Here is a 25,227-nt window from a genome sequence, read left to right on the forward strand (position 1 = left end):
TGCTATTCTTAATAATAGAACAGTGGAGAGCAAAACAAAGTAAGAATTTTATTTTGTTATCAGGATGAAACTTTTCATTTCTTTGGAACATATCCTGTTTCACACAATCATGAAATGGCCTCCAGGCACTGATTTCCCAGTGTGGAGGAAAGGATTTCAGCTCTCCCATCATTACTAATTAGCGCAGCACACATTCCCACATCAAATACTGTGGTCACAGTCTTGTGACAGTACAGCCTGCCTGTCCCTTATCCTGTCATGTCCAACTGTCTCTGAACAAATAGGGCTAAATGTGTTCATTTCGAGGAAATAATGATATATTAACAAAATTAGTGGGAATAGATCTATTTTAAAAACATGTTCCATGCCATATGATTCCATTGAGGATAATAAAATTTGTGAATTTCCTTTCTGGCCACAGTTCAGTTGCTCTGAAGTATCATATTGTAGTCTCTCTCGGGAAAGAAGCCCATTCATTCCTGTTTGTTTGTAAGAGTGGGGAGACAAATGACCAACATTGGAGGTATTAGGTAAGTTTGTGTTCAGATATCACTGTAATCACGATTAAAAAGCAATCATCTACTAACAAGGACCACACCTTGGAATTAACACAATGGCTATTAATCCCCTGCACGCGTAGGACAATATTTTGGTATGCAGTATGTAACTGTCATTAATGTATATCAGCCATGGCTGAAAAGAAACCTAACTCCTAATGACAGCTGAGGTCTGATTTCAAACCAGCACCCTCTGAACTGCCAGTCAGGAGATCTGCTCTGCCCTTTCTACCATTCACACTAATTGTAACACTGTTCTCAGTCTTTAAGATAGGAAAAACATAGGAAGCTCACGTTTTAGCTTCGTGAGAAATGCCTTCTGATATGTTGACAAAAGCCTGGCTCCTTAGATAACAATGGTAAAAGAGCATTGACCTACCTGGGGACAGGACGTGATTTTGTGTGCTTGAAGTGAGTTCCATTTACATGAGTAGGACCCCACAATGATCAGTGCAGACAGACCCAAATGCAGGGAAGGCAGAGTACTGCCTTCTCCTAGGACATACAGAACAATGAATACTGTAGATACATATAAGATACTCTCAGTGGAAGCGTGTAGTGGAAGCCTGTGATAGAGATTTAGGGATACACTGTGTCTGGGTGAACTGGAAGTTACTCTTTCAAGGCCTCTCTACAGCAATAGAAAAGTTCAGATGTCCAGGTCTTACCTCTCCCTGCAATGAACCATGCATAGCTCCGATGAAATCAGTGGAGTCATGCTCGAGTCAAACCACTATAAATGAAATGAGGAATGGGCCTCAGGAAGTAAGGCAAATCACCTGTTCTTGTTATTGGAAGCTTCATGCAAGTCTTGGGATAATATAGTCTGTCTATCCATATGAGTTAGATAAATAAGGGTTAACATTTATTTTTTAAAAAGGTCAAGGAAGTGCCCATGGCTCTGAGATTTCTATAAGTCATCTCTGAAAAGCAGATGGAAAGGAGCATGATTACTTAGAGTTTACACTTGACTTGGTGTATTACTCAGACTTTCTACACAGATGACATGGAACAAACCACTTTGCTGAAGTATACTGAAATACACGGTTGTTTAATTCAATGTCTGGTGGATGGATTGTGTTCCCTTTGGCCATCTGATGGATACAGAAGAAATCAGAGAGTACTGCAATGTGTATATTTAAAAGTGATTTCAGACAGCTGAACTGAAGTCTTTATTATTATTACTAAGACTATTACATTATTTGACAAATGGTGTTGACATTACGTATCTGGCTATAAAGTAATTATTAATTCTTATAATAACAACACTAATTTCACATTTAATTTTGACTGTAAGAGAACCTAAATCACTCTGCAAATCAAGTCCTTGATGTTGCAAATGTAAGTGCAAAAATTATACATATGCTTAACTTTCCATACCATGACTTAGATTCATCCTACCTAAATGCAGGCATCTAAATGAGGCAATAAGCTGGAAGCCTGAATACCTCAGGTTCTTTGTATAGCCAAAAGGGAAAGATACCTTCAAATATGCTTCAAATGGTTTCTTTAGGGGATGGTTGAAGGCACCTGAACTTTGGATTGCCCTCCAGATAGGTGGTATTCAGCTCATGCATTGCAAAATTAAAATCAGACACAAGTCTTCACTAACAAGATACAAATAGATGTAGAATAGGGTGACTAGAGAGGGGGTGAACCTGTTACATCAGCAGCATGACTCTTGAAAAAAGGTTTTAGGGGTGCTGGTGATCCCATGACACTCATCTTTCTCAGATGCGAAGTTAGTGTGTCCTGATTTCACAGGCAAGGCTAAGCTCATGGCCAGATTGGTAGGCGACAGGAATTTTCCCCCAGTTCAGACTGGCCAAGTTCTTTGGGAAATTTCATGGTGGTTTTTGATTTTTCTTCTGTAGTATTGTTTAGCTATGATCCTCCCTAAAATCTTCTGATCATAAGTTCCTACTTAAAGGACTTAGTACGCAAATGGTATCTTCTTCCTGTTGTTAGTGGCTTTTAGTCTTTTGACTCAAGAATCTTATATCTTGGTACAGGCAGGAAATGTCATGGTTTGGCATTTTGGGATTTTTTTATACTAACCCTTTTTCACACTCATGACTAGGTGATTTTTTCTAGCCTACTGTTCTTACATCTTCCACCAGCCATCCTATGGGAGGCCAGCTGAGGCCCAAACACATGAGGAAGTTGTTGCCAGCTGTTAAAGTGAAAGACTGAAAAGCCTATATGGTTTCTCTTCTTAGACTGAAACTGTGAAAAAAGTCTGAGGAAATGGAGTTCTTCAATTAAAAGACGCAGAAACTGAGAGGAGATGTGATAATAGTCTTCAAATAATAGCTGCAAGAAAAGAGAAAATAAACTCTTTGTCATGTCAGTGTGTTTAGGACAAGCAGTTACAAGCTTGAATTACATCACAGGATACTCAGGCTAGCTATTAGAAATGGTAATCAGAAGGGTAATTACACTCTGCAATATATTACCAAGGGGAATGTGACATCTCTTTCATTGGCAGCTGACACCGGCACAGAGTTAGGATTTGTTTTAGATATAGTTGCTGCTGCCTTGGATCACAACAAGTGACCTAAACAATCTCTTTAGGTCCTTTCCAGCCCCATTTTCTTTGATTTTTTAAAAATTATGACTCGTAAGGAAGAAAGTCTAGCCAAGAAAACAGACAGAGAAAGTGTATTTTATATGTTAGCTCAGTCCTTTCATAAATTGCTATCACTGCCAAGCTGTCTGGCAAAAAAAAAAAAAAAAAGACAACCCAAATTGCTATCATACACAAGTCTCAGAGATTACAATAGGGATGAAATGAAAGAGGTAGTGGGGAGCCAAGGGACATGGGAACACAAGTAAAAGATACTGTAGGAAAGTTCAGCATCACAAAACTCAGTGCAAGATCTTAGAGAAGGGGAAGTTTATATTTATTTATAAAACTTCTATTTAAGTTGGTGTTATGCGCTAAATGTTCTCTCATAGATTACTCTCAGTCACGCTCTGATATCACATACTAGCACCAAAATGTGTCTCTCTGGCAAGGATCGCTTGTGGGCAACAGAGACAACAAGGGACACTGGCTATTGGGTCTTCATCTCTCTGGGGTTCTTCTGGATTGACAACAGTGAACTCCTGGACAGATCTTCCATACCCTGTAGGAATGAATACTTTTTGCAGGCTGGTCCTTTGCTTCAGGATCTTGCTTACTTCAGTCTCCCTAAATCTTGGGCACAGTTGCTGCTTGTTGTCTGTTTTTTCTTGTTTGTTTGAAAGGTATGTCTGCTTTCCTGATGGGTCAACAAGAAAATAAATGGTATGTGTCATATGCTGCAACCTTGTTGCCATCCTCCTGCTGTTTGGGTGCAACATCTTCTGCTGACCAGTCATTTGTGCAGGGGTCTTAGCAGAGTGCAGGCCTTCTGGGCTTGACAAAAACATCACATTACTCAATTTTACTGCTGGGAGCAATGTCCTGGGAACACTGTCCAGGGAATGGCATCCTTTGTTATTAATACAGTCTATTCTTTTAAATTCTGTCCTGCTGTTTCATCTGATGCTTCCACACACATGTGTTTCTATTCATACCGTGTTCATACCACTCTTAATATTTTTGTTAAAAATCTCTACAAATTCAGCAGCCAGCTGACTCATTTGATCTGTGCACTGGGTCATTAAGCAGTTTATCTGCCTGAGTTCATAAACATCCTCAATCTGCGACCCCTATATGCCCCAAATATATTTATCTCTTTATGAACTGTATGTGCATTTTACACAGTAACAAATTCTTCCACTTGAAGCACAGGATTGTGTATATAATGCCTCCTTTTTGTCTGACACTGAAATCCCTGATTTTTTTACTCTGCTAAGTGCAACGCTTTGCAGGTCACCTTCCCAGCTGAGGATAAATCTTTGATGTGCATTTGTGGCCTAATCAGAACATAGCTTGCTTTATTCAAACCTAGCCTAAAGCAATTTATATCTTGCTTTATCTGAAGCAAGTAGATTTAATTATAGATTCATATAGCTTATACATCTCCATCTGTCTCCTGTGGGCTCTCCTGTTATGAGCTCTTACCTGCTCATAACCTGGCATAACCAGGCATAACCCAAAATTAACAACCCAAAGTAGTATTCACACTCTTATTTTTGCAGCTGATGGGAACAGTGCCATCTACTGACACTATTTAACAGCATTAACACCATACCATATGCAAGCAAGTAACATCAGCTGAGAAAATCATTATCAGAGACGGAACAAGAATTGAAGAGTTATAACTTTGCTTAAATTACCTTTCTAACCCTAACAGTGATGTTATAAATTTGTCCACGAAGAACTAAATAATATCACCAGCTATTTTTACTATAGATCGGTTGCCAGACAGTTATCTATGATTATTACCCATAAAATAGCCTCTGCAGATGCCATTATGCTATTACTGTTTTAAATTTCCACTGAGTGTATTTTTTAATTTTTCTTATGGTTATGTTGAATTGGATTTCCTATAATTTAGAGAACAAAACTTACAGAAATAGACCATATGGTAGCCTCCCTTTAAATGAAATGAATCACTTGTACAGGCATGTTGGTCTTCCTCCTTTCAATGTAAACACCCTCCCTGTATCTAGGCCTCAAGCTGGATGGGAAACAAGCACAGTAAAGTGTTGTTGTTTGGACTGGTTCCTTTTCCCAATCTCATTGCTGACTGATGACCCACAGAGCAAGCCTTAGATAGAAAGCACATGCACAGCCTGAACATAATTTTGCAGGGTCAGATAAATAGCTGTCTTAATAATTTTTCTATGAGCATGTGAACTACAGAAGGCTGTACAAAAGATCAGACAGAGATCAGAGTTTCCTGGTGCCACCTTTGTAATTCATGCTATTAAGAAATCTACTTCCCACTCACCATTGCTTAGGCAACAGCCAGTAGCGTCAGAAAGTTCTTTCTCTCGTGCCCCTGTGTTTAGCTAAGTGTCTTCTCAGACCCAAAGATATTTTGTGTCACATATCTGTAGGGTCACTTGCCTCAAGACAGCTGCTGAGAAGATTACAGAGCTCAGGTCTGCACGTACAGTCTTCCTGTTTCATTACGAGGGAAACTTTTGACAGATGGTTCTCACACTCAAACTAATAGATTAGCTAGTAGTCATTTAGGACTACCCGCAGCATGACGTGAGCCACTTTTTAGTCAGAATTACTGCTGGGAAAGCAAAGTCATTGAATACATATTTATAGAGACTAATATACAGCTGTGAAACATTTGTGCTAGTTTTTAATTTCTGGTTTTAAAAAAAAAACCCAAACAAGAACTACACTGATTATGGATTAAAGTATTATGGATTAAAGGATTTTGTTAATAAGGACATAGAACATTCAAAATATCTGGAATGTAAAATAATTTTATAGATTGCTTTCAAACAGCTTCAACCATGTAGTTTTGATTAATTTAATGATGGCTGTGGTGACTTTAGGTACCTGACTGAGGGAAAACAGATAGCTAAGGTGACCAATAGGGCTAAGATGACTAAAGTGAAGTACCTCAGGTGACTCATATACCCTAACTTTCTCCTTGCTTTGTCTTGGACAAGAGTTGGACCTGTGTCCAACCTCTAGAAACCTCTGCTTTCTGGAGGTAGGCATTGTCTATCAGCAGGCCCCAAAAGTAGACCGTTTATTTGTGGGTGGGCCAACAAGATCCCTGAATATAGTTGATTTCAGTTTGAATTTCTGGGAACATATTGATACATTTGGAACATTTGGAACCACAAAACTGCTTTTTTTTAACTTAAGACTGTACTAAAGTTCAAAGGTGACATCCTTTCTAATTCTAGCTTCAACCTAAAAGGATTGGTAGAACTCAATCCAATTCAAGAATAACTTCCATCTTATGACGTAGCTTTCTTACCCTTGCCTTTGCAAGATTTTTGACATTTTCCAATAAAATCTGTTGAAAAATTACATTTTATAAGCTTTTGGTAATAACGCGGGACTAAAACCTCAGTCTGTCGCACCAGGTACCCTCAAATTGTATTTCCAAACCACAGTCTATGCCTTACACAGATCTGTTCTTTAAGACGTACTGCACTTCAGTATTACGCAGTGGACTGCCTCCAACTATATGAACTACAATTTGCTTGCATTGCATGTCACATGCTGGGTACCATGTCTTACAATAATATAGGGGATTCAAAATTGCTTATTCTAAATGATGAAAAACAAAGACCTGTGTTCAAGGACAGAAGCAAGCTTTCCTGGGAAGTTGAAGGCAAATCACATAGCACTACTGTTCCTTAATTCCTGGAAAACGTTACTAACTATTGACAGTCAAGCACTTGCAAAGGCCTGTACAGTGAATGCCAATTAAATACTCATCACTTACCTGTTACAGTATTTGAAATAGGCTACAGTTCCTTTTCCTCTCACTAACTGTGGAAACCTCCTGAAAATATGTTTGATGTGGAAATAAATATTTTTTTTTAGGCTGGATTAATTGTCTCAGGTAGAATGTGCACTGATGACTGCAATGGCATGCCCTTCTTGAGCTGGAGCTCCTCCTGGGGCTGACCATGGCCACGCTGACCATGAGAAGTAGCACCTAACTGTTCCATCAACCGTCTTTCTCTTTAGGCTGTATTTCCCCTATAACCATAACTGCAGGCTAATTTTCCCCCGTCTTTCTCCTCAGTTTCCCTAATGAGCTACTCTTTCAGCTCAGGCCAAGAACTTTCTGTCTTCGTTGGTGAGTTTCTTGGAGCTCAGAGGGAATGCCCTCTCTTTGGTCTGATAGCAAGTGTTGATAGGGAGCAGGAAATTTCCCCTTTCTCACTCTCTTTTCTTCTGCAACTCCATACATAGATGGAAGATGCCTGTACATTTTGTTTCAGGGGAATTTTGTATGCTTCAAAGTGTGTACGAGAACTGGGTTGTGTTTTAGTGATAGTGGAATCAATATTAACAGTTATATGCTAGGAACAGGCAGGTAGGTACAGCCACAGTAGGTAAAATCACTTTTCTTGGAAGACTTCACCAGCTTCTGTCTGTGCAAGGTAAAGTTTATAAATCTGAGACTGTATATCATTTTGTATTTGATTTGTCAAATGAACATAGTGTTTAAGCTTCTGAATTGTAGCCATCTCAATATTGGCTTTATCCCTTTTTTACAAGGGGAATGTTGCTCTAGGTATCTGCTTCATATGATGGTTGTTGTATCAAACACTTTCGTTGGTGATAATTGATAATGAAACAGAATACCTTGATAAGGGACCTATTCTGCCGTTGTTATAAAGTCTGTAAATTTTTTAGTAGAAGCTGAAATGCATATTTGCAGGAAAGAAAGCTTTCTGAATAAGAATCTTGTTTTGTCCTTGTTAAAGTTTGTACAGAAGCTGTGTTAGATGCAATAGGAATATTATCTCTTATACGATATTCTTTTAGTGTGCTTTATTTATCAGGATCACATTTTGCTGGATTTCCCCAGCAGTAATAAAATGTGTTAATGCATTAAGTAACTACATCATCCCCTACATTCCCCCTGTTTCTTTTCTTTGATTAATCTATATCTCACTTTCTAGCTCTGGAAGTTTTTGTAGAAAACTAGATTCTCAGAGGTGCCAGGAATATGAATATCTTCCCAACCTCTGCAGGCATGTACTTAACTGTGTTAGCCCTGGTCCTTAAAAATAAAGGTTAAGTTTGTCAAAATATGGGGTCTAAAGTTAGCATCTTGCATTTTAAAGATGTTGAAACAAACATCATAGGCATCAAAAAGATACATATTTCACGCCTATGATTTTTCACAGTTTTATTTTTATCAGATTTTTCAGCTCAACAAATATGAGATATTAAGGACTCTCAAAATGCTAGAAAGAAGGTTTTCCTGCATCTATGTTTCTATTTTGCTACTAAAGAGAGAGAGGAAATAAAAGGAGGAGGGAAAGACAAAAATAAGAAATAAAAGACAATCTTTTTCCACAAGCGAAGAGTAAAAACATTGCCAAAAATACTTCGGACAATTTTTTCTGGAAAAACAAATGATTTAGACAAAATAAAAGCTTTTCAAAGCAAAATTTCTACCAGCTCTACTAATCATGGATTTTCTATCAGCTAGTACAAAGCCAGCTAGAAACACTAGTTTCCTGGGCTGAATGGTAAAGAGCAGAACAACTTATCCTTTCCAAACACAGACAACATATGAATTTAGCAAAATTCAGAACAGAACCACCACACTTAGGACCTGTTCTTCTTCATCATTATTTTATTCTTTTCTGAAAATGCCCAGATTCCTTCCCCTCCCCGCCCCCAGCCCCGAATCCCTCCTTCTGAGTTACTTTAGCCAAATATCCAGGCCAAATGAAGCCACCTTGTCTTAAGAGAGTGTCTGCTTAAGGTAGGTTAGAGGGGTATGTGGAGATGTGTTTTTCCTCAAAGCCATAGATGTTCCTGGAATCATCCTCTAATGTGACTCTCCTTTCTTTCACCTCACTTTTTCTCACAGTTTGTTTCCCCGTTCTGTGCAGCCACGCTAATCAGAATGTCATTAGCTACTGGTTTCCAACAACATAATATTACCATGGCAACCGATAAAATGATTTTTTACCGATAAAATGATTTTTTTTTAATCTAAGTAAAAGAGTGCATATACACACGTGCTGCTCTTGACACAATACAGTGTATGCAACACATATTGAACATCTTGCATTCCAGCTTCACGAGCTCTTATTTCCATCTAGGATTTTCTATAAGGGTAAATAGAGGAGATCTACCTCGTGAAGACACCATTTCCTCAGTCCAGACATAACATGCCACACATATGTGATTCTTATTGCAAACAACTGTTGCCTTCTGTTTCAAAGCCAAAACCAATTATATTCTGCTGCGCAGACATCACTCAGCCACGTCTAGTAGTTAGATGCTGCAAGTGGACACACAGGATCTGTCTTAGGGTAGAAAAAAAGCACCCTTTAGGTTAAAACATCTGCTGGGTGATGACTCATTTACAGGCCAGATCTGGATGTGAGCGCTACAGATGGGATTCATTCTTAATTGCAGCAGGAATGATAAGCAATATGTTACTGAACACGTAACACACACGCATGCACACATACTAGCTTGTTCTTCATACCCTTGAGATAACTGAGAGAAGGCATAAATTCATCAGAATAGTTGCAGCATCATGCGCTGTCAACTTAAAAACCAGTTCACAAACAGAAAATTTGGCCAGAATAACTCTGGTCGTATTTGCTCAATGACCTCCAAATTGCCTCAGCATGTTAGCGTTTCACATGTGAAGTTGTAAAATAATCCATTGGTTCACTTGAAATGAGATAGCGCTCCCAGTCAATCCCATGACTGTCACAGGAACAAGATGTAAAACAGAGAGTGAATGCTGACGAAAGTCTACTTAATTCCCTTTTACATTTCTCAGACAGTTTGCTTTATTACACATAAATATGATGTAAATCTCCCTGAAGTCACATTAATAAATCTTACATGTCTGCCAAGAGTCTGCCTTAAAGCATTTTACACTTCATCCTGTTGTTTGTCCACTACTGTTCTCTACGAACTGTCATTTTCACCCCAAAGACTTTTATTTTTTACCAGTTTGTACCATATGGTATCACATTATTGCTGTCTTGTATTTGGACCAAAATGCGCTTTAACAACTTACCCCACTCTTTCTGTACTCTGACCATGCTATCTGACTGCTGTCACAAGACCACGAGGAAGCATTACAGAAATACCTCAGATATAGCCTATGGAGGATCTTCAGGGAGCGTTTTTGGAGATTTTGTGGGGACGCTATTCCTTGTATCATAACGTTTCTGTAGGTGAGAAGAAGGGTAGTGCTGATTGCTGGCTAATTTTGGATGTTTTTACTTCTTGTCATTAATGGTCTTTTGTGTCTTCTGTTAAGCTATTGCCTTCCAGTGGTCTGCCATTGGCATATCCTGCTCTAAAGAAGTAGAGTTATTTTAAAGTAACCTCAGTCCTTTGGACTAAATTCTACTCCAGCTTTTCATCCATGTAACTGTGGGGATTTAATAGAGTTTTATGTGTTCTAAGATAAACTTTGGGCATTTTACCGTTTCCTGTTTTCAGCAAGGGTCACAGATGACACCAGCAAAGAGAGAATAAGAAAAGGTCACAGATCAGGACGTTAGCATTTAAAATCCACTATATACGAGGGTAGTTGAAAAAGCAAAGAACAGGGCAGTGCTAGAGTTATACTGCAGCAGTTAAATCACCGAAAAGACTTATCTACTATTAACTGAATACACACCTTAAAGGATGACCACAACATTTTAAAATATATTTGGGTTTTGCCTTTTTTTTATGAAAGTGAATTTTAATAGAAGTTCTTTTTTGCTTCTGGGAACTTTAACAAGGCCTTTCTAAAAGTTTCTAGTTTTGAGATATACAATTTCAGACACTGGAGTATGAGGATTTAGATAAAAGCAAAGAAATTACACCACGTATCTTGCCTGAAAAAAGATATGAATCTTCTTAAGGATTCGTGCATTCTCTTATGGTCTCTGTTTAACAGTGACTTTTGGAGAATGTGTTATATATGGTGGAAATAACAAAACAATTGCTGCTGTGTTTTAGATACAGCGGATGGGAAATTCTAAGGTTAGCATGGGCAAGTGAATTTCATCTTTTCTTATAAAAGAGTTTTCTTATGGCTTTAATGGTTTAGCTTTCCGTACATTTTTCCCAGAATAGAATATGGCAGTGTTGAAATATGACTGACAAGTTACAGAATTATAATCAGAGGTGGTAAGGGAGGTTGGAGGAGGACTGTGTGGGTTCAGCCTGGTCTAGCAGAAATGGTGAGGACAGCTTCTAAAAGACATCTGTGATGTTTATTACCCTTTTTCATCATATTATAAAGGACTGTCTTGCTATGTACAGTAACATAAAATGGATATTTGTAAAAATATCTCAAGCTGATTTTGAGCCCCCTCCAGAAAAAGCAAAGAAAAAGATATAGGGTAAAATTTTTGAAAATGCTCCAGTGATTTAGCTTCTTAATTCCCATTTCCAAATGTAGCATAGCAGTGCTAAGGGTAGGAACCCACTTCCCCAAATTTAGATATAGGAGAATTAGTTAAACCTGTGTATATATATATATCTAGTCTATATAGACTATCTCCTTGTCCGTGGGGAGAAACAGTCATATCCAGAGGTGAATGATTCCCCACTATTTTATGTGTGTGCTTTAGGATGAAAAAAACTATCCTCTGAAAATGTCTTTTTCTCTCCATAGGCTATACATGGGGTCTAGACTGGCTGAGACATAAGCAATCAGCTATCTGCCGTAAAATCCAAATACTGAGGTGAATTCTGCGTTTGGTATCTAACTCCTACTTCAGTCATTTAGAATTAGACATCTAAACATCATTTTGTTTCTGACTATTATCTATGTAAAAACCAAACTCGAAAATGGGACTAGTTAATGCAGGTAACTTGCTGAGTTGAGAGGGAGAAAAAGAATCAGTCCTTAGTTTAGTCCTGTCGTGTTTGCAGACAGGATGAAATCAAGCTAGTAGGTTTGTTTGTTTAGAAATAAGATAAAATTCTATGGGTAACACAGAAGAATAGTCTAAACTGTCCAGCCTCCACCTAGAGGGCACAAATTCAACATAGCACAAATACAAGCAAAGAAAAAAGACAACCCTTTCTTCCAGCTCCACACACACACAGACACTATAATTTATACTACAAGTGGGTCTAAGTGTTTGGTAGAGCTTAAATTGTAGTACAAAAAGGATACTTAATGGTACTTAGGATGAAGCTCCTCTATGCTTGGAGGACATGCAAATCTCACATTGTTCTTGGCAGACTTGGGAAGCCTTCCAATACTAAAAGAGCAGGTCTCAGTTTTCTTTTTTTTTTTTAAAGAAAAAAATGTAATCCAACTGACACATATTTTCTTGCCAATGTGACTGATTAAAAAAATTAATACCTTCACCAATAGAACAGATAAAACGTGAGATCTGAAGAGTAATGCTGTGTTTGACATTTAAGCATGTAACGTATTTTTCAGGATTTACCCTGGTATTTTCCTTCATATTCCTGAGGTCTGAAACACTGCAGCTAAACCAGTCCATCCCATTTTTGCTTTCTGCCACTTTCTAAGAAGCTTCTGTTCTGGGTGCACAGGCATGTTATTTAAGTGTTCCTGTTGCAAATATTAGAGAATTTTTTAAAAACTGTTTCTGTTAGTTGAGTTGTGTTTTTAAATCATGGAAGTATTATTTGGGGCTGAAAAGTTTGGCAAACCAGTGGGAGGAAGCACGGTGGGAAGACGAGCATGGCTAACAGTAGTAAGCTGTGGTTCAGACCTGTGCGTATGTGCCACGGGCAGAAGCCACCCAGATACCTGCCACAGTGCAAACCCCTTCTGTAGGTGGAACGAACTACTACACGCTGCAGTTGCGCACCTGAGATCAAGAACTGCCAAGAGGAATCGCAGTGTTGCATTTGGTGCATGCGATTCCACCACCGCCCCGCTCACGCTCAGTCGTCCCTCAGAGATCAGGAGTGGAAATCCCTGTTGCATACTCCTTCACGGTGGTGAATTCCGAGGTCTGGGATTGTCTTGTAGCTCTCCTTGTAGAGTTCCTCTCTACGTAGATTGCTCTGTTGAACTTTTACTGTATATATTTTCCACAACATTTTTCCCCATAGAAACAAGGAATAATAACTTTAAAAAAAGCCTTGGAAAATATTTCAAATGATACTCTGAGCTTCTGCCGCTTCCCCCTTCCAAGCTTAATCGCAATGAATATTTAAAAGGGAAAGAGAAGTTATTCAAAGACTAGGCCACATTTTCCGTTACGTTAAAGAAAAATAAAACAGAAAATTGCATCTTTGCTGCTTCACTAACATTTAAAAATCTTGGTACGTCCATTTTGGGGATAAAATAAGCAAAGTGTAACTAAAACCAATACAGCAAGTTTTTTATTTTTTAAATAGGGCTGTACGCATAAACAGAATTAAGCTTGAATCCATGTCAATCTGATCTTTTTGTGTGATGGCAAGAGTTCTGACACCGTGCTACTAGAATTCCATCGCTGTGACAAATTTAGAAGTAAAACAAAGACTTGATATAGCATAGCTTATATAATTTAGTCATACATTTGTTTATACAGCCATAAAAGCTTAAATAAAAGAGCATGAAGCCCTGGTAGAAATGATCTACATGCGTTTAAAATAAGTCAGACAATTTTTCCCCGCTTGTTCAGCACAATGTGCGTGAGAGATTTTCTCCAAAACACCTACTTCAGTGTCAACAGTTCTAACAAAATTACCTGCATGCAAGGGTGAAAATACAGTGATTTCAGCTTTTTACCTAGCACGTGGAGAGCCTAAAACCCCGCATAGGGCTACCCCAGTTCAGCTAATGACTGGCAGCTCATTGCGGCCCAGTGACTTGATTGCTAGGGTTGGTGTGCCCATAGACTACGCTTAGCAGGAGGTCTCCGGACCAGTCTGCAACATGGGAACTATCTGAGAGAGTTATTGTCGACTGAGAGCACAGCTAGTCTAGCAGAGCTTGCTATGTGAATACTGTGCAGAGTACAAATGTCCTTTCCTGTTTAATGACTTAAATAAACCAAGAAAATGGAAGTGGAAAGTGCTCAACCAGGAACTATGGCAGATTGATCCATACCCGGAATGGCCGCTCAGGGCAATTTCCTCATATAGGTGAGTCCTAATTTATTAAAGTGTTCTTCCGCTCCTGCTGCTCTTCCATTTAGGCTCCTTGGGTTTTAACCGATTCGAGCCCGATACCAGCCCGCACCAGAGAGTGGGCTTCGCTAGTGTTTTAATGGGCTTTGGCTCTCGATTTCGGCGGGCCTGGGAGCGAGGGGCCAAAACTCAGCGGTGTGTAAGATCCCCTGGGGATTTCTGGCACTTTTCTTTCTTTCTCTCCCCCCCGCCCAAAACGTAGAGTGTACTATAGCTCCTGTTTCTCTTCTCTCCACCTCGCGCAGCATTTCTACCCGGAGGCGCAGCAAGGGGCGGCGCGGGCGCCCGGCGCGGCCCGGGGGGAGCGCGGCCGCCGGCGCTGCGGTGAGTGTCCCCGGCGCGGGGGGCGCGGAGCGCGGCGGGGGAGGCAGGGGAGCTTACGCGTTGCGTAAGGCGCCGGGCAGCGCGCCGGCTGCGCGGCAGCACATGGCGGCTGCCAGCCGCCTCCGCATCGCCTCGCCGCTGCATCGCCGGCCGCGCCAACGCAACGCGTACTTGGCCGCCGCTCGTCGCTCGGACGGCAGCGGGAGCTCCCAGGGCTCCTTGGGAGCCGCAGCTGGCGGAAAGCTTTTCCCTCTGGGAGCGAACGTGGGGAATTTGGTGAAGTATTTGAAATGGGACTACCTGGAAGTTGGCCGACGGTTTTTCTTTTTGTGTGTTCCTCCCCCCCCCCCCATTTAATTACAACGCCAAACACATCCTGAAACATCTGTAATTCTCTCTCTCTCTCTTCCCCCCCCCCCCCGGCAAATTGAAAAGCCCAAGCGAATACAAAATAAAAAAAATCACTTCAGATCAAAACAGAATGTGTTTTGTCATTTTGGAGCTATCCGTTTTTCTTAATACTTGCAGAAATAAATTTCAAAGCACCTTCGCTTTTCAGGTAGAGGAACGGAAGCGCTTCATTTAGAAAACAGCAAAATGAAACACGCTGGCTGCTTCTGCGTGTGTCTTAGCTTCTTTTTTTTCTTCCTATTTATACACTTTGGTAGAAATGGCAGACATGATTGATACTGAGCAAAATTTCCATGTTTTGATAAAGGAAATTCCGACCATAAACTTCATTCAGCTCTGTGTGAAGTTATGCCTATTTCCAGAAATGTCAGGCCACAGTGCCCTTTTAGATGACGGTTAGATGGGTTTAAGATTTTTTATCTTCTTAAACAGAACATACATATGTAACAGAACTCAGGAGCTTTCGCTCCACATTCTTTTTTCTAAGGTATTGAACTTTTAAATAAAATTAGACAGGGAAGGAAAGAAAGCAGAAAAATTAAAATGCAAGGAAAATATCTGCAGTGCCATGGAGGATTGTCTCAGTTACTCAATGGAATGGTGTGCTGGAAGTTACATGTCAATGGGAGACAACAAGAGGCAGTAATTTTCTGAAGATCTGAGGTTTCTGCCTTCTTGTCCTTGTAGTCATAAGGTAAAAAAAAAATCACAGAAAAAAGGAAAAAGGTGGGTCTTGCAAGGTTTTGATGCATCCTGCCAATATCTGGCCCCAACCATCCAGCTATGTTCTCAGCTCGGAGTTTATGGCGGTCCCTTTCATGGCATCAGAACAAGCCTGAACCCAATCCATCGGCGAGCGTTTGTGCTCTCGTGGTCTAGATGTAACCACCAGATCCTGATAGGTCTAAACAAAATCTGTCCCAAAGGCCTCCAGCTCCGATACTTAACTAAAGATCGGTTATGATCAAAAACACCCTGAGCTGTGGTGCATCCTCTGATGCACAGAGCTACCACGAAGTCTGCATCTGGCAGTACGATCTTTGCCATTTGTGGCCTCAAGTTGTTTGGCTGCAGTGAAAATATCATGACGACAAATCTGAAGGCTGGTATATCTTGGTTCAATAGCACGGCAAGAAAATAAATAAATAAACCCAGCCAACTGCATGGGGCTCTCTAGGGACCTCTTTCTCTTTAAATAGAGAAACATACACAGTATAGCAGCTCCTAACGCTGCAAAAAATATGAATCCTTCCTGCAATGGCATTGAAAATTATATTCCTGGCATATGTTTTAATTTCAAATTTTAAAAAAACTGTTTAAAGAGAAAAGATACCCAGTGTCTCAAGTTCCTCCTTTTTTCTGTGTGATAAAAAAGTAGGACTTGTTCTGTATTTGAAGCAGTAGAATCTGAGGGATCTAAAGTAAAGTAAAATACCTGAGCAGACTTGTATTTTCCCTTTGGCTCAGGATGATGGAAGATGTGCAAAATTATATTGTCAAATTCAAATTAACAAAGATTAATTCAAAAGCCGAAGCTCCCATGCCTGCCAAAAGTTAGGCTACCTTGTGTCATAATCAATTATTTCAGAATAGCCAGCTGACAGCAGTCCCTGTGCTCTAATGCCGTCTGTTGGACTCTTGCTACTTCTGTGAGCAAAAGTGAAAATAAAAGCAAGCAGCAGAAATCCCAAGGGGCTGTAGCTTCAAGAGGCGAAAAATTGGTGCTTTTTTGCTTGCCTGTCTCTTCCCAGTTTCCTGCCCCCTTTAGCGTGTGAGAAAGACAAGAAGAGCTTGTGCACTTCGGAAACTCGATAGGAGGCAGCAGCTGATCTTCCCATCACCAGCCTAAAAATAATCCACTCCCGGGTTTGGAGCTGCTTCACTAAGTGGAGGAAAATCCTGCCATCGGGATGATATTGATCACATAGCACAACCGAATGAAAATTTGGGTTGGTATTTTGGTTTTGTGTATACAAAGGTAAGCGAGAGAGTTTGATCTAACATTCAGCAACCAAGCGGGGCATGCAGTGACCCTCCCCCATCATCTCCCACTAACCACCTCCTCCTCCTTCCCCGTATATCTGTGGGACAGGACTGCTCCTCGCTCTTTTCCTGGGATTACAACTCAAATCTGTTTTCCTTTTCCTTTCCCATTCTCAAGCATTCTCAGGCTTTACAGTCCCCCTCCTGTTGATGTTTTCTTTGCTGCTGCTCACAGGGTTATGTTTCTTTTTTTAAACTGTCCTGTCTTAGCATGTGAAGTCGTAGGTTTTACAGCAGGCAGTGTAGCATGCTGATGTTTGAAATGGCATTGTGTTAAGCAGCTTACCAAAACGGAACAAGCAATGTATTCGATGTGGGAGAGCACTGCAGATGTTTTTGTGAAATGCTTTTCAGTATCAGTATCACGTTTAGCACCGCTGCTGTTGTGATTTTCTCTGTGTTTGGGGCCTGATCCAAAATCTGCTGAAGTCAATGAGATTCTTTGCGTTGAGGTCAGTAGAGTTTGGCTCAGGCTGCTGGTATATGCCAGTTAGCGATGACAATGCTGATGAGTATCTACAATAATTCATCACCTGGAGGCCCAAGATAGCGGGGACAGTGCTTACAAAGGTAGCAGATTATCTCCAGGAGAGGTGGTCACTGCTGAAATAGTAATAGTAAGGAAAATGATATTTTAAACAGGATCGTTTTTGGTAAAATATATTTTACATGAATGGCACCTTTTGCCATTACCTTAGCAGAGCTCTTTGCAAATAATGTACGGACTATGAAACACTTGGCTTCCATTAGACCAAGTCCTTTTAGGGAGATAAAAAGAACAAAATAAAAGGCTTATAAATGGAAAGGAAACAAATTCAGAGTAGTAACCTCAAATCCATGGCAAAAGTCAGGGTTAGGCCTTCCATTGTGCTTATCCAAACCTATACATTCAGAATTGGACCTTTATTAATTTTTTTTTTCTGTGAAATTCCACAGGTAAAGAAAAATTCTTGCCTTTATAATGACTCAGTAATTCAGAAGATAAACACTAACTGCTTTTGTAAAACTCTGAGTATTTGCTCCAACCTGCATCTGTGTGAATGCACATACCCATATATATAGATAAACAATATAAACATATATATATATATATCTCAACATATAATGCGCATTATATGTAAGATAAAGAAGAAAATAAAATTTGAACTGAGACCCAAATATATGACCTGTAAGCAGATATATTTTAATCAGGAAGTGCAGACATGTATTAGCTTATTGAATTTATAAAAAATATAGGCAGGAGAGCTCCTGAAATAAAAATTTTTCAAAAGATTCAATTTTCCCCCAAACAAGGTCCACCTGAGGACTGTACTTATACTCTTTTCTTTATAGTCATGAGTCATGAGTCCATTGCAGAGCACGGAAACCGGAGTCATAGTCCAGGCGAGACAAAACTCTTGAACCTGAAGATTTTTAAGGCCACTTTGAAAGACCTGAAAGTGATTAACATGTACTTAAGTAGAATTCTTACAGTTTTTACAGTTATTCTTGGAAATTAAAATTACCTGCTATTTTCTCATTGTCTTCTTCACAATTGTTTATGGAAAATATATCTCAGGAACTGGCTTGGTGCCTTGAGAATCTCCATTTATGTTTCTTAAAATGAGTTCCTTGGGCTTTTTAAAGTGTTTAGGTTAAATGCTACATCATATTCTTGCTTGCAACTTTACTCTTTTTTTTTCCCTCCACAAAACTCTTTTCTCATCCATGGTGAGTGTTTATTCCTAAATTTCTTTTGTACGGATTTCTGTTTGCTGTATTATGACAAAGCCTGTTTATTTTAACCCCAAACCAGAAAGCCTCACCTTGCCAGTAATGGAGATTTTAGGATGAAATTTTAAATGCTTGAAGAACATAACTTTATTTAGCTATTTAGTTGCAGGGTGAACTGCCATTCACATAGTTGCATACTCATTAAAGTAAACCAACAGGGAAGCTGATATAAAGGAGATGCTGTAAATGATGGAAAGGAGAGCTGAAGCTTACCTTCTACTGGCACCACCATGAGCTCTTCTTCCCGGTCCTTCTTTCCGTTCCTCTCCTCTCCTTTGAAGTCTTGCTCCTTTAGCTTGTAGCTGACTGCTCAGCAAAGGCCGTTCTCAAAGGGAGGAAAGCACCTTTGAAACTTTTTGACCAGTTCTAGAGTTTGTAAAGACTGAAATTAAAGGGAACAATTTACCTCTAAGGCAAAAACTGTTGAAAAGTTTGAGGAAACCAGCAAATACATGTGCCTTGCATGGTAGGCCTTTACAAAGGTCTGTGCAAATCAGGAGCACAGCCCCAGTGTGCTTTAGCAGAGTTATTTGTATGTCACTAGTGGCTTAATGAAGTTGTAAGTTTGGTGAAATGTTTGGGCACTTTTTCATCTAACAGATTGTTCTTTCAAAGAATAGCAGTTATTCTCTTCCCTCTATTCCTTCCAAACACTGGGAAAACCTCAGTATTTTTGCAATGGCTGTGAATAAGGCTGTTTTCTCAAATGAGTATAAGAGGATCTCAGCAGTTATTCTGAAAGGTTATTTCTTGCTGACGGGAAATAGCGATCAATAACTTCAGATGACTGACAAAACAACTTGTTATCCTTCCATCTATTCTCTCCTGAATATTGATGTCTGGGCTATGCATTTTATTCTTTTTAAGCTGGCAGTCAAACTGATCCTATTTTATGCAGACATTACTATTTACTAGACAAAGTTGTCTTCATGTGAATAAACCTTCAGCTTCAAACATTCTTAACTGAATATGAATTTAGGAAGAAGGTGTTAGTAGTCCATACAAGAAAAAGAGGCCTGTGCATTTTCCAGTAGCCGTCGCTTCCATTGGGATGCAGAGATACAGATACAGACTCATCAGGAAAACAGTGGACATTTCTCTGCTGTACTGTGCTCTGTGGTTTACAGGTCCTTGAGCTAGTCCCGAAGGAGCTAACTATGAAACTGAAGTATGGTGGCTGCAAGAACTCAGCATGGAGTTCAAGCTTGTTGTGAGCAGGTCTAGTTATCTTGGGAGTAACACTGGTGATATAGGACCATTAATTCTGAGACCGAACTAATGTTTGCCTTACTCTCCACTAGGCTGTGTAGACCACGATGAAGCAGGCAGCTGCTGGGAGCAGCAGACTGCTGGATGGTACCTGCACGTGGTGCCTCCCACCTAAGTACCACTCTAAGGCCAAGCTTTGGGCTGCTGCCAGCACTAGCAGGGAAGGGTTCTTCACAAGTGCAGCTTGGGGAGGGGATAACCACTCTTAGCTGCGACAGTCACTGCTTTTCTTTCTTCCATCTCCTTACCCCAGAAATCTCTTCAAATCTCCTCCCCTCCTCTTTGAAAAGCCCCGCTTTTCAAACTCTTTGATGCCTCCCTCCATACTTAGTGCAGCCTGAAAAGTCTATCTCCTCCTCTTTCAGCAGGGGAAAATTAACTTTACCTAAACTGTGGGAAGCCTTGAGTCAACTCTCTATTCTGGCTTTCTTGGAGTTAATTGTGAGATCTTCAGCACGGCTCTTGATTACTGGGTTGCCAGTGGGTGCCAGATGATGAGGCAGTTCAGTGTGTCCATAGTCAGCCTTTGGCAAAGATCAACGACTGGTACTTGGGAAAAATATTAAAAAGTCTTTAGTGTATTTAATTATGTACTTGCACAATGCTCTGCACAGAATGGAACAAGCAGCTCTTTCTCACATAGCTGATATACCTATGTTCACCTTTCCGCAGATCTAGTTCTGCCTGAAGTGTGTTGACTTACTAGAATTAAAGCCAATGGAAGAGTAGTTTAATGTATTATTAAGGAGCACAGATTTGATCAATGACAGTTATATGTGTTCCATCTTTTTTTCTAAACGCAGCTGTAGTTTTTGATGAGTTGAAACAGTAGGCACAACTGAATTCTTCACTTTTTTGTTTTTAATTTGATGTTCCATTTTATTCTTCCATTTCACATTTCCATTTTGTGAAATGAAATCTTGATTACAGAACAGGAGGGAATAGAGCCTGTTCATTCTGCCTTTCATTGGTTATCTGCAGTCAAGATCTTCCAAGTTATCTTCATTCCCGGGATCAGTTTTTTGGGTGAAAAGTTTCAAAGTGCTTGTGTTATTTGGATGCCATATGTCCCCTTTCTTAAAAAGTGATATAGGATATTAGGATGCATTTAAAATCACTGGAGCAGAGGCCTTTTAAAACTCTTTAAAATGTTTAGAATTATTAAAGATCTCTTTAGCCTTAACTCCCAGTGCTGAAATACTGTTTGAAAATGTAATTGAGACTCTTAAATCAATCAGATACTTTTGAAAATGCTACATGCGCACTGTTGCCACCCTAAGGATGTGTTGTTTGTCGCTAGCCATGCTAATCTTTGGAAGCATGGGATCTTAGTGGGGGCACAGTAGTTTTTGCCATTATATAGTCCAATTTTCCTTTTGAAGAAACCCTGAGGTTATCCTTTTTTCCTAGGATGAGCAATTGCATCTGGAAATTTGTTGTCCAGCTCCTGTTAACTTTGGCGGAGCTTCACAACCATTGCTGCAAAATGCCCCATACCATCTAGAGAAATCAAGGTCTTGTTTCTCTGCCTTAGGGTCTTTTGTTCTGTCTTTTCCTTTCTGCAGGTGAACACAGAATATAAATGCCGAGGCCAGTCAAAATGAGCTTCTGGAGGCATGCCCTGACGCAGCAGAAAGTTCTGGCTAACTTTAGCTTTGAACCAAATGGGAGTGTCACTCCCAGGGACTTTAAATCCAGAGAGCCCTCTCTTGCATGCCAGTAGAATTTAATCCAGTTCATTTGACCTATCTGTGAAACCTGAGGAAAGAAATAGAAACTACATGAGGGGCTTTATGCCTTGTGCAATGAGCATGTGTTTCTGTGCATCTCCAGAGCCTCCTGTGTACATGAGATTTCCAGAAACAGAGCTGGAGCCAGTGCTTTGGGTCATGTGGGCAAACCTGTGGAGGTGGAGTGGTAGGACATATCGGATCTGCCTGCTGTACCAGAAGTGGATGGGAAGGGAGCGCTGGAGTGGTTTGTTGTTCCCTGGAGGCACTTTGGGATACAATTCCTTCTTAGAGCTCTAGTGCAGTATATTTTCATACACCACGCTTCAAGATAGAGAGAACTGCTAGCGGCCTCTCTGTGTAAACACCAGAGAGTAAGCATCTATGAAAGCTGATGTACATCAGCAGATACAGAACTGCAGATACAGACACACCACCTGCAGTCATATCTCACTTCCAGCACAGTGGTGGCACTCTGTTTACCCCATGAAACATGAGGAAGGAAGGAAGGAAGAAAAGGAAAAGGAAAAAGGAAAAGGAAAAGGAAAAAGGAAAAGGAAAAGGGGAAGGGAAAAGGGAAAGGGAAAGAAAGGGAAGGAAAAAAGAAAAAAGAAGAAAGAAAATGAAAAAGAAAAAGGAAAAAAGAGAAAGAAAGAAACAGAAAAGGAGGAATACATTTAAAGTGAGTGCTGAAGTAGGTGTTCCTAAAAAGGGAAATTTTGCTTGGTGAGCATTTTACAAGACCAAATCATAAGCTGCACTGGATCAACACTGCACTATGACACTGACTGGAATGCTTAAATAGATTTTAAATCTTTGGAGCTTTAATGAAGATGGTCACCAGATGTGCTGGTCAATGCTGAAGTATTTTGTAGTTTTAAAATTTGGGAATTGATTGTCAATTACCATATCTCAGCTCATTGACAATACAATACTTTTGACTGCCTGTGTTTTTTTTTCTTCTGACAAACAGTAACCAGCCTGTTGCCTGTGATTTTCTCTCTTGTTTTCGGAGAAGACAATTAAATTCTGCTTCCTTTCTGACACAAGCATTTAATGCAAGTATTTGAACAGACTGCTTGTACACACTTTCGAAATTTTTTATCAGTCGATGTAGGGCCAGATCTTTACGTCAATGAAGGGCCAGATCTTTTTTTAGCCCTACCAATATGTGAAGTACAATTATTTTTAAGAGAGTGTATTATTGGATATACTACAACAGCATCACAAAATTAGGCACTGCACAGCTGTTATGCATCATGATAGAGACCTTCTAGGGACTAGCATTCGCGGTGCAATACAAAACCTCTACAAACTAATAGCTAGCAAAAGGCACTCTCAGGGAAGTTAATAGTCCATTCTTCAATGGGAATTCTGCTGCCTCTATTACATTTCCCTTCCAGAAAAATGGAAAAAAAATTTCCTCTTAGCTTGGTCTCTTGGACACAGTTTTAATACTTTCTCCCAGTTCTGTTGTTGACTACAAGCCAAAAGCTACACTGGAAGTCAATGATTCAGTGCTGATTTGAACCCAGGATACTCCTACCTTTTAGTACCAGTCCAACCACTAGACCACAATAGCATCTTATGCTATGTCAGAAAAGAGTCATATTTGTGGGAAAGGGAGGAAAATTCCCAGCAGAACTCCCTTGGACTTCTGACCTTCAGTAAAAATGAGGAAACAACACTTTTGATTGTCAAGATTATCTTTACTATTATGTTTCTCTTAAAGGAGACATGTCAAGTTTTTACAAAGGAAGAAAATCTCCTTGTAGTTTTTTTGAAAAGTTCCGTATATATGCTACTAATAATTCCTCAGTCTATTCAGGCATAATTCATGTTAATACAATATTTCTTTTGCCTTGCTAGTCATTTGCAATTTTGAATATATTTTTGTTGTTCTGTATTGTCTGACTGGTATAAAATGATATTAGCCATATTGCACTATTTATTATAGAGAACTGACCAAATTCTTCATCTTCCTATTGAAGAGTGAATGGGTTTCCTGTCAGCATGCCAATTTTGATGCTGAAAAGCCTTCCGTATGTACTCAATTTTTTGAATGTGAATAATTCAGGGGCTTCACTTACTTCTTGTAAGATCACCTTTGTGTACCACCATAAGCACATGCACGCATTTTTGCAGAATGTGGTCCACTGTATGACCCTGAGTTATGCCTAACTTCTGGCTAATGTCAGTCCTTGACTTGCTGATATGTTTAGAAATTGCCTACATTTATCACATTCTTTTCACTGAAACTCCAACTCCTTTACAAGTTTCACTGAAATATTTCAATTTGAATTATGCTTTGCAGACCAAACAAAAAGCAAACAAAAAGCAAAAAGGGGGTTTAGCAGAGGTTCAAGGTTCCTCTTTGAACTCTGATATTCTTTTAAAAATCCATACGTTTATGTTCACTCTAAGGAGGTACTTGAGCAGCTTATGGCTTCTTTGTTATGTTTACCTCATTTAAATAAATAGACCAGTAGAACTTATCTGATCTATGTGAGGAAAGAAGTAAAGCGGTATTTTCCTGTTCAACTAACCTTTTTCTTACTGCATTCTTGCATTTTTTGTATATTTGTATTGTTCTGATTTCACAAAGCTCATTAATGTCAAAACTGTTGCAGAAAGATGCATTCACAAAAGCATACATATGCTTTACTGAATCAATGACATTCTTTGCATTTTGATATGTAAAATTTGAAAAAAAAAGTGAGCACATAAGCTTAAGCAACCTATTCTACAGAAATATGCTGCTGTGTATAATTTGCAGAAAAGGAAACCAGCATGGAAACATTTTGGTTTCAACCTTGTTTGATCTTATAAAGAATGAGTAAATAAGTATCACATAGGCTGATAAAAACCAGAAGCTGGCAGTAATTCTGGGTCATACTATGGCCCCCATTCTACAAGCATGAATACATAAGCTTATCTTGGTGCACAAAAGTAATCTCATAAGAAGTCATGGAAGCCATAGAACTACTCAGATGAAGCTAAGCATGTGCATAAGGATTTACAGGATCAAGCATAAATGCTGATTTACCACCCATGCAATCTTCAATACAACCTACTTTCGTGAAGAGTTTGGCATGTGGCATCTGTAATAGCAATTGTAACTGTTATTGTTCTATGGGACATTGAGGAAATGCAAAATGTCACTGAAAGCAAAGCTGCCAAGCCACAAATATCAAAGATTCAGAGCTTGTACTGAAAATGAAGTACAACAGATCATATGAACAGAGATGTTGCGCAGACATGCAGAGAATGTTGCCTCATCAAACAAGCAGTAACATACAGGCTTCAGTTTATGTGCATTTGAGTTTTCTTACGAGAAACAGCAATAAAATTTTTCAAAACTTTTCTTTTTCTCTATATGCTCTGTTGA

At 39.6% G+C, this 25,227-nt stretch overlaps 1 protein-coding gene across 7 annotated transcripts in view; it reads left to right on the forward strand.

The window, feature by feature from the left end:
* The first annotated feature begins 14,531 nt into the window (after positions 1-14,531).
* ABCC9 (ATP binding cassette subfamily C member 9) overlaps positions 14,532-25,227 on the forward strand; it is an 84,800-nt gene continuing 74,104 nt past the window's right edge. For 5 of the 7 annotated variants that reach the window (XM_068949624.1, XM_068949633.1, XM_068949614.1 and 2 more), the window contains exons 1-2: positions 14,532-14,613; positions 16,776-17,002. The gene's annotated coding sequence lies outside the window, so the exon portion shown is untranslated. Of the gene's footprint in view, positions 14,614-16,775; positions 17,003-25,227 lie in introns of those variants that run through there. The other 2 variants (XM_068949640.1, XM_068949615.1) reach the window with 1 other exon arrangement.

The sequence above is a fragment of the Struthio camelus genome, chromosome 1 (assembly GCF_040807025.1).
Source record: "Struthio camelus isolate bStrCam1 chromosome 1, bStrCam1.hap1, whole genome shotgun sequence".
Classification (NCBI taxonomy): domain Eukaryota; kingdom Metazoa; phylum Chordata; class Aves; order Struthioniformes; family Struthionidae; genus Struthio; species Struthio camelus.